Raw genomic sequence first — 10,850 nt, 5'->3', positions numbered from 1 at the left:
TTCCAAATCACGTTCCAATGAGGTTGAAGAGTTAATAATTGAAGAGAAGGAACAAAGCACTCCCACGGAAAGGGTGGAAACACATTTGCCGCAGGCCCCAAATGCTCCTAAACCATCCAATTCGGCCAACAAAGGTAAGGAAGTTCCAATTTTGGTTAATACTAACCATATTCCACCCAATGTACCCTTTCCTAGCAGATTTTTGCAAGCCAAGAATGAAGAGGAGGAAAGAGATTTTCTGGAGACGTTTAGAAAGGTGCATGTCAATATTCCACTCCTTGATGCTATAAAGCAATTCCCGAAGTATGCCAAGTTTTTTAAGAAGCTTTGTACAACAAGGAAATGTAGTCATGAGAAAGAAGTGGTACATGTAAGCGAGAATGTCTCTGCAATGTTACAAAGAAAGCTGTCACCCAAATGCAAAGATCCGGGTAGTTTCACAATTCCTTGTGTAATTGGTAATACAAAGTTTGAACATGCTATGCTAGATCTAGGTGCATCAATTAATGTCATGCCACATTCTGTTTATGCATCTATGAATCTAGGAGAGCTTAAACATGATGGTGTTGTTATTCAACTAGCCAATAGATCTAATGCCTACCCAAAAGGAGTTTTGGAAGATGTGTTGGTGCAGGTAGACCACTTAATTTTTCCTACAGATTTCTATGTGCTTGACATGGAGGATGCAGCCCACTCTCCACCATCATCAATCTTGCTTGGATGACCTTTCATGAAAACAGCTCAAACCAAGATTGATGTGGCTAAGGGAGCATTAACAATGGCATTTGGTGGTGATATGATTCACTTTAAAATTCCTGAATCTAATGTGAATTTTACTGATGTTCGTTCTTATTTTGCCATTGATGTAATTAAAGATATAGGGCAAGAATCTTCAACACCAACCAAGAAGGATGAATTTCCAACCACCAACGAAGAGGGAATTGGAGTGGAGCACAAAGAACACACCACTGACCTCCAAATGCATAATTTGGCCGAAAGCACATTTGGAAAATCTGTTGACAGTGCTGCCACTTCATTGGAACACATTAGTAAGCCACCTATTTCAATTTCGATTCCCATTTCAACTAATAGGTTGTTACCTTGTATGGTGCAGGTCCCCAATCGAATCCGAACTGGTGGGAATGAATACATTGACTTTAGGATGCTCAACGCCCCAATCAGGAATGATTACTATTCCCTTCCATTCAGAGAGCCAATGTATGAGTATTTTGAGGAGCATACCGTGGAGGACATACCCCTCCATACCGTGGGTCCTATTCAATCTTAACTGGAGGTATCGTCCGGCTGCAAGACGTTAAAGCAAGCGCTTCTTAGGAGGCAACCCATGTATTCAAATAAGGAAGATTTTTGAATTGCTCAACAATCAGTTTTGCATTTCTAAAAACCTTTCCTTTTCTGTAGTTTTATTTTGCCATGATTGACATTTTTATTTGTTGCTTGTTTAATTGTTTTTTGTGTGGGTTTATTTTTGAAACACTGACAGTTATGCAAGGTATTTTTACATTCATAAAAAAGGAATGAACATTAAGCAGATAAATACAAGAGGGAGCCTTCACAAAGGCTGCTTAGGAGAAGTCTCAGTAGTCGGTGGAGCCTCAGCAGTCGGCGGAGTCCCAGAAGCATGAGGCATCGGAAGTTGATCATTTGGAGCTTCATTACACGGTACAGCCCCAAAAGACGAAGGCAAAAGCTGTTGGAACAAACCCACAAACCTCTAATGATCAAGTAAAATCTGACTATTAGATTCCTGCATCAGGTCAATCTTCCTCTTCATGTTTGTAGCATAGTTATGTGCGAGCCTGTGCAACTGATTATTGTCATGCTTAAGCCCTCTAATCTCCTACTTGAGACTCGTCATTTCAGCCGCCAATGATTCAACTTGACGGGTTCGGGCAAATAGGCGTTGGGCCATATTAGACAGGGAACCTATGCATTGCACACTGAGAGCCAGAGAATCCTTAACAGCCAACTCATCAGACCGTTTGGCAAGTAGTTTGTTATCTTTGGGAGTGACAAGATTCATGGCCACCACCGCAGCTCTCATATCATTCTACATCACCGAATCCCTAACGGTAAGGGGACCAGTAGGGGATATGAAGGATGGGCGCCATATGTTGTTTGGAGAAGGCGGAACTGCCTCTTCACCGAGGTTCAAGTCAAAACGACGGTCGGAAGGGCCAAACATTTTCAGAGGTGTTAAAGAAAGAAGAGGTCGGACAAGTCAAGATCGTATAAGTGCAAGAAGGGAGTTTTTACATGCAGAAATTCAAGTGTGCTTTGAACGTCCTGCGTACCTCTATAAAAATCAGCACGCGATTGGATTTCAGAGATCGAAGAGGCGAGCTCAGAAATCGAAGAGGCCAACTAAAAAAATCAAAGAGGCGCTAGCTTTCTCAAAAGCTGGGCTTGCTCAGAAACCACGACCAATCTTCTTTTCCAGATTTGTCCGCACTTGTCACATGCAACCTCTGCACTCGATAGGATTTCGGAGATCGAAAAGGCAATTCTAGATATCGGAGAGGCATCTGCTTTTCTAAACGTGTCAGGTTCTGTCACAAGCAAAGTAAGTTTTACGGAAATCACAGGCAGTTTGTCGAAGCGCCGATTCCAACCATCTGCTTTTCTAGACGTGTCAACATATGTCACATGCAGAGTTAGCTTTGCGGAAATCACGAGCAGTTTGTCGAAGCGTTTTTTTCAGACGTGTCAACATCTGTCACATGCAGAGTTAGCTTTGCGGAAATTACGGGCAATCTGTCGAAGATCTCTTGTGAAGTAGAAAGCACGTGAAGTTTACTATTAAATCATCCAATGGTTGCTGACAAGAGTGAAAGAATAGTACCGGTTATTAATTCCTATAAATGTCACCCTTCACCCTCCATTGCAAGGCAGACATACATAACCCTTCTTCTTCTCCGAAAATGCTTTTCCAACAAACCCTCTCGAGTCACTCAGTGTTCCTTATTCCTTGAGGTACCTCTGCAAACATCTCATCCAAAGCAAAAGTATTTCATATCATGAAGGTTGAAAGGAAGAGTATCTCATATCATGCTTTCTCCCTGTCCTTCTCCTTGTCGTTGTTTTAGGACAAGGAGAAAGAGAGCAATCAGCCAGTACTTGGTATCAATCTTCCGATCTGGAACCGATTGCTTGGAACCCCTTCCTGATTGCTTACCTAGCCTTGCTCTCGAGTATTCATCTTCATCATTTTATGCTTCCTCTTCGTCTACCACATCTGCCTGGGGAACAGATAAGGGAAGAGAAAATAATACCTCGAAGCATGTGGAGATAATTTTCCAATTCATCCTCAGCTAGGGACAAGGAGAAAGAAAGCAAGAGGTGGGCACTTAGAGAGATTGAAAAAAGAAACAGACCAACACCTCTACCTCGTGCCTGCCCGCCATGTAGAAGAAACAAGCAGAGAAGAATGCAGACTGCACAATCAAATCAACCCAGCAGAAGGAGTCTGATTTGAAACCAAGGAACTCTCATATTCCTCGCTCAGAATTCCAAACCAGTTCGAGATCAAAGCTGTGGAAAGATAACAAGATCATCTATCTCCAAAACCAGATTTGCATTCTTAAACTCTACTCTGTCTAATTTTTACTTTGCCATACTTGTCATGTTTATTCGTTGTTTGTTTGTGTGAGTTTATGCTTGAAACATTGAGGACAATGTTTGATTTAAGTGTAGGGGTAACCATTGTTTTGCATGAAATTTGTAGGAGTTTCTCACCCATTACTTCTAGTGTTGTTCCTTGCTGTTTTAAGTGTTTTAAGCTGTTTTGGAGTGTTTCAGTGTGTTTTGACTTAAAAATCCGAAAATCTCATAAAAATTTGAAAAATTGTTTTGAAAAACCCAAAAAGAGTTGTTTTTGTATGTTTATTTGTGTCTTAGGGTACCTTCCAATACAATGATAAGGATTTGGTTTTTATTGCATGACTGTTAAAGAAAGTTATAAACATGGATGAAAATTTGATTTACTCTTTGGTGTATGCTTGGTTGTGGTTATAATTTATGATTTCACATGCAATCATAAAGGAAAAATCAGTTTTGTAACATGCTTGAAAGAAGGAACTCAAATGTACGCTACAACCTTTTGAGACTTGAGCCTAAACGTTTATTTGGAGAGTTAATAATCTGTGCATCATTGTTTTTTAAAGTCGTTGCATGATCTCATTATTCTTTGCTTGGTTGCTACTTAGATGGCGTTTCATCAGTTAGTTCCAAATGCTAGAACTCATGCCTATTTCATTCAAAGCATGTTATTGATTTGCATAATACATATTCAAGATGAAGTTGTGTAGTGACCACCACAGCCAAATTGCAGTGCCCTATTTCATTATGTCTTTAAGTTTAACCCCATTGAGCCTTGTGTAGCCTATGTTCTTTGTTAATCCACACTATCCTCACCTAGCCTAGATTAGGACCATCCATACCCTTGTTCTTGAAGCATAGTAAAACATAATTTAGAAGGAATTCCTTTTGTTGAACTTTTGTAGAAAAACAAGTATGGGGGAAGTGATTCTTGTGTATGTGTGTGTGCCAAAGTCCTTAATAAGGCACGGGTAGAAAAGAAAAAGAAAAAAGAAAACATTCGTGGAAAATAGAATGAAAAGAAGAAAAGTTGTGAAAAATAGCCCTAAGTGTTGCATGCATCTTCCCTTTGTATTTAAAAGTTGATTATGCATTCTGAAGTGAATTCCAAAGTGTCTATTTCACTGCTTTGCTTGCTATCGCTTTAAGAACATTTGTTATTCCTATCCTTTCTTTATTAGCCAATACTCCAAGCCCCGTTACAACCATTGACTTCTATCTTGAGTGTTATGTGTTTCAATTTGTGGAGTTCGAATTTGGTATGAGCATATGGTGTCACTGGTTCTCGCATCCAAGTAGTAGCATTCCATTCATGAGATCATATCTAAACATGCTTATTAATACCAGAAAATGCTTTCTTGTTATACATATATATGAGTACTAGTTTTCATGTTTACATCAATCTTCTCACATGTACCTAGTGTAGGGTGTGTAGTCAGAAAATCTGAGTGAAAATTGAGTGCATATCTTGTAAGGAATGGAGCAAATTCTCTAAGGCATGTTACTACATTCAAAACATCATTTTAATTGGTTAAATGTGAACTAGTAAGTGGTGACTGTGATTAAGTATGTGCTCAAGTTTTAAGTTGACTAAAATCTGTGGGAATGATGATTTTTAACTTGTCATGTGCGTTGGAAATCCTTGAGGCAAACGTTGAAAGGTTTAGGTTGTGTTTTGTTTTCTTTATTTTGCTCGAGGACTTGCAAAAGCTAAGTGTGGGGGTATTTGATAAGCTCATATTTATATATATTTTACATAAAATTCACTTGTCTTTTCTTAGTTAGTTCCTTATATTTTTGAGCTATTTACTATGTTTTTGTGTTTTGTGTGATTTATCAAGCAAAGAAAAGAAAAGTAGCACAAGTGAGTTATTAAGTAACAAATTCGTCAAAACTGCCTGTGCAGATTAGCTGACTTTGGAAGCATGTTACGAACAGCTCAGAATGAATGAGAGAATGAGCCTTATATGTGTGGAAATCTACGGATGTCTATTTTCTGGAGAAATTTACGGATTGTTAATATCATTTTTCTAGAAAACGTTATGGTCATTGTAACACTTAAAGGTTCAGAAAAGGGCTAAGCAGATTTGACTAATAAAATGAGAAAGTAAAGGCACTTGTTTTGTGTTTTTCTTTGTCATCAACACTCAGCAGCAAATGGGGTTATGATTGCACTCATTTGGCTTTGGAGCAAGTGGAAATGCACAGCTAGAAGATGAACAAGGCACATGGAAGAAACATGGATAACACACACACAAAGAGAAAGGCATGGCATGGACCGTTTGGCATGGGCAGAAAATGGGTGGATTGTTGGCTGAAATAATGAAGAACATGTGTGTGCAAATGCAAAGGAAAAACACACACACATGGGCAAAGGAAACACACAAACGTGGGCAAAGGAAAGGCACGGCATGGGCAGAAAATACACCACTACATTAACTCATTACCACAACACTCATCCTTGTCCCCTTCATTATTTCTGTTTTCATGCACCATTACATTTAACCATTCCACCTCCCTTTCCTTTATCTACCATGTGCACAATCATTCATGTTCCCCACTTGCATTCATAGCTGCAACACCACTTCATTTTACCCTCCATGCTTTGCATCATTACTTCACTTTCACCTTTGAATCATTGCTCACACAACCATCCATCCCTCCATGCCATGCACTTCCTCTATAAAAGGAAGTGTGTGTGGCTGCCATTACATTCAATTTTTGCTAGAGAATTCATCCCCATTTCGATACAACCTTCATCCAAACACTTCCATTCATCCTCACACCCATTCCTCCATACAAACAAACCTTCAAACACTCACCAACACCTTGTGCCGTAGCAAAGGAAGGGAAGGAAAGTGCTTGGATGTGCTTGCTGTCCAACTTGGATCGTTTGAGCGTTTAGGTGTTTTCTTTCTTTTGTTTTGAATGTCTAAATTTGTTTATCTTTGCCTTGTAAGTATGAGAAACTAAACCCCCCTTAGCTAGGGGGAATTCGAAACCATGTTCATGCTTGCAATATCATTTGATTACTTTCAGTTGTGATTCATAAGTTGTGAATTCAATTTACTTATCCATTTGAATTAAAACTGATTTGTGTATGTTGGTTGAGAGTGCACGCTTAATTTCCATGCATAAATATGATGCTAGGATAAAAGGGAGTTTCACCTAATCGTTATGAACTTATATTCACAAGTAGTAAAGGTTGTTCGTCACAACCGTGTTAAGTAAATTCTTGGCATAAGTTTCATGCAATTCATAGTTACAGGTGTTTCATCAATGCTTATGATTTTCATAGAACTTAATGATTCTTGCTTGTATCTCTATTATGCAATTCATGTAGGGAACTTGTGGGGAATGCTTTGGGTTGTTGTATGCAATCATCCAATTCAATGAAATTAGGAAAATCTGAGAATTAATTTAAGCATACCTAATTAATCTGGGGTGTTGAGGTTCATGGTTTATTGAAAAGCAACTGGAAATCATTTTATATGCAAATGTGTCATGTGTGGAGAAGAACCCTCTAGGTAGCCCATCATCCATGGTTTAACCCATCACCCATCAATTCACCTAAATTTGTCTTAGAATCTGTTTAAATTATTCTTGCTTTGTTTTCCTTATTTTCGTCCAAAACCAAAATCCCCTTATTTTATTAAAGTCATATTAGTTAGTACTTGTTTTAGATTGTGTTTTTAAGTGTTTTAAGTCAAGATAAAATCAATTTTCCTCCAAACTTAGTGTTAGTGGCAGAAACTGCCTTGGAGTTGTTTTTAGGCAGTTTTGAGTCTCTATAATCTGTTTTGAGTCTAGTGGCTTTGTTTTGAGTCTTGTGAGTCTATTCAAACGTTTTTACTTTGTTTTTATGTTTTTGAGTTAGTTTAGAGATTTTAGCAAGCCCTCCTAATCCCCGGTTTAGAACGATTTCTACTTCCATTTATACTACAATTTGACAACAAGAGGGTTTAATTTGAGTGCTTAACTTTCATCGCATCAATGAGCATATGGTGTCACTGGTTCTCGCATCTAAGTAGTAGCATTCCATTCATGAGATCATATCTAAACATGCTTATTAATACCAGAAAATGCTTTCTTGTTATACATATATGTGAGTACTAGTTTTCATGTTTACATCAATCTTCTCACATGTACCTAGTGTAGGGTGTGTAGTCAGAAAATCTGAGTGAAAATTGAGTGCATATCTTGTAAGGAATTGAGCAAATTCCCTAAGGCATGTTACTACATTCAAAACATCGTTTTAATTGGTTAAATGTGAACTAGTAAGTGGTGACTGTGATTAAGTATGTGCTCAAGTTTTAAGTTGACTAAAATCTGTGGGAATGATGATTTTTAACTTGTCATGTGCGTTGGAAATCTATGAGGCAAACGTTGGAAGGTTTAGGTTGTGTTTTGTTTTCTTTATTTTGCTCGAGGACTAGCAAAAGCTAAGTGTGGGGGTATTTGATAAGCTCATATTTATATATATTTTACATAAAATTCACTTGTCTTTTCTTAGTTAGTTCCTTATATTTTTGAGCTATTTACTATGTTTTTGTGCTTTGTGTGATTTATCAAGCAAAGAAATGAAAAGTAGCACAAATGAGTTATTAAGTAACAAATTCGTCAAAACTGCCTGTGCAGATTAGCTGACTTTGGAAGCATGTTACGAACAACTCAGAATGAATGAGAGAATGAGCCTTATATGTGTGGAAATCTACGGATGTCTATTTTCTGGAGCAATTTACGGATTGTTAATATCATCTTTCGAGAAGAAGTTATGGGCATTCTAACACTGAAAGGTTTAGAAAAGGGCTAAGCAGATTTGGCTAATAAAATGAGAAAGTAAAGGCACTTGTTTTGTGTTTTGCTTTGTCATCAACACTCAACAGCAAATGGGGTTATGATTGCACTCATTTGGCTTTGGAGCAAGTGGAAATGCACAGCTAGAAGATGAACAAGGCACATGGAAGAAACATGGACAGCACACACACAAAGAGAAAGGCATGGCATGGACAGTTTGACATGTGCAGAAAATGGGTGGATTGTTGGCTGAAATAATGAAGAACCTGTGTGTGCAAATGCAAAGGAAAAACACACATACATGGGCAAAGGAAACACACACACATGGGCAAAAGAAAGGCATGGCATGGGCAGAAAATACACCACTACATTCACTCATTACCACAACACTCATCCTTGTCCCCTTCATTATTTCTGTTTTCATGCACCATTACATTTAATCATTGCACTCAAGTGGTGCACATTCCTTGTCCCCTTCACCTATCAAATTTGATTCGCTTTCACCTCCACTACATGCACTCATTGATGCACCACTCCTCCACTTTCCTTGCCCATGTCGTGCATCATGAATCCACCTGCACCTATGACTAATTTCTGCACCATTCTACCTCCCTTTCCTTTATCTACCATGTGCACAATCATTCATGTTCCCCACTTGCATTCATAGCTGCAACACCACTCCATTTCACCCCCCATGCTTTGCATCATTACTTCACTTTCACCTTTGAATCATTGCTCACACAACCATCCATCCCTCCATGCCGTGCACTTCCTCTATAAAAGGAAGTGTGTATGGCAACCATGACATTCAATTTTTGCTAGAGAATTCATCCCCATTTCGATACAACCTTCATCCAAACACTTCCATTCATCCTCACATCCATTCCTCCATACAAACAAACCTTCAAACACTCACCAACACCTTGTGCCGTAGCAAAGGAAGGGAAGGAAAGTGCTTGGATGTGCTTGCTGTCCAACTTGGATCGTTGGAGCGTTTAGGTGTTTTCTTTCTTTTGTTTTCAATGTCTAAATTTGTTTATCTTTGCTTTGTAAGTATGAGAAACTAAACCCCCCTTAGCTAGGGGGAATTCGAAACCATATTCATGCTTGCAATATGATTTGATAACTTTCAATTGTGATTTATAAGTTGTGAATTCAATTTACTTATCCATTTGAATTAAAACTTATTTGTGTATGTTGGTTGAGAGTGCACGCTTAATTTCCATGCATAAATATGATGCTAGGATATAAGGGAGTTTCACCTAATCGTTATGAACTTATATTCACAAGTAGTAAAGGTTGTTCGTCACAACCGTGTTAAGTAAATTCTTGGCATAAGTTTCATGCAATTCATAGTTACAAGTGTCTCGTCAATGCTTATGATTTTCATAGAACTTAATGATTCTTGCTTGTATCTCTATTATGCGATTCATGTAGGGAACTTGTGGGGAATGCTTTGGGTTGTTTTATGCAATCATCCAATTCAATGAAATTAGGAAAATCTGAGGATTAATTTAAGCGTACCTAATTAATCTGGGGTGCTGAGGTTCATGGTTTATTGAAAAGCAACTGGAAATCGTTTTATATGCAAGTGTGTCATGTGTGGAGAAGAACCCTCTAGCTAGCCAATCATCCATAGTTTAACCCATCACCCATCAATTCACCAAAATTTGTCTGAGAATCTGTTTAAATTATTCTTGCTTTGTTTTCCTTATTTTCGTCCAAAACCAAAATCCCCTTATTTTATTAAAGTCATATTAGTTAGTACTTGGTTTAGATTGTGTTTTTAAGTGTTTTAAGTCAAGATAAAAACAATTTTCGTCCAAACTTAGTGTTAGTGGCAGAAACTACCTTAGAGTTGTTTTTAGGCAGTTTTGAGTCTCTATAATCTGTTTTGAGGCTTGTGGCTTTGTTTTGAGTCTTGTAAGTTTAATTTCATGCTTTTAAGTTTGTTTTCACATATTTAAGTCAGTTTCAAGTGTTTTAGCAATCCCTCCTAATCCTCAGCCTAGAACGATCCCTACTTACATTCTTTACTACAATTGACAACAAGAGGGTTTAATTTGTGTGTTAAGTTAATTTTCGCATCATCGCCTTTCTCTAATCGTCTGGTAATGCCTTAACAACACAAACCTCAATAGTGTCTTTCCGTTCTAACAAGAAAGGTAAGGACATGACCCGTGTATAGATCACGCAATCGCATTGGAAAACTTGCTGATTAATCAAGGCTAAGTGTGCTTGTCGTGACACAGGTATTTCTCGGCCTAATTTACCCCCCAAGAGTTATGCTCCGAAGGTTATTTGAGCTAATTCGTCGGCATCAGTGTTATGAACTCGTGAAATGTGTTTGAAAGTAACGCCGTCAAAAGACTCGGCCAAATAACTGGCAACCATGTGGTAGGGCGCCAGAGTACAACTCATGAAATGAAAAGTCC

General features: G+C 38.3%; 1 long non-coding RNA gene across 1 annotated transcript; it reads left to right on the top strand.

Moving 5' to 3' along the window:
• Positions 1-6,354: 6,354 nt before the first annotated feature.
• Positions 6,355-9,561, top strand: LOC126621030 (uncharacterized). Its single transcript, XR_007622772.1, has 2 exons — positions 6,355-6,523; positions 8,257-9,561. It is a non-coding gene; the product is annotated as an uncharacterized LOC126621030 (long non-coding RNA).
• Positions 9,562-10,850: the final 1,289 nt, after the last annotated feature.

Source organism: Malus sylvestris, chromosome 5 (assembly GCF_916048215.2).
Source record: "Malus sylvestris chromosome 5, drMalSylv7.2, whole genome shotgun sequence".
Classification (NCBI taxonomy): domain Eukaryota; kingdom Viridiplantae; phylum Streptophyta; class Magnoliopsida; order Rosales; family Rosaceae; genus Malus; species Malus sylvestris.
Note: the sequence above shows the minus strand (reverse complement) of the source record. Positions and strands in the feature narration are given on the sequence as shown.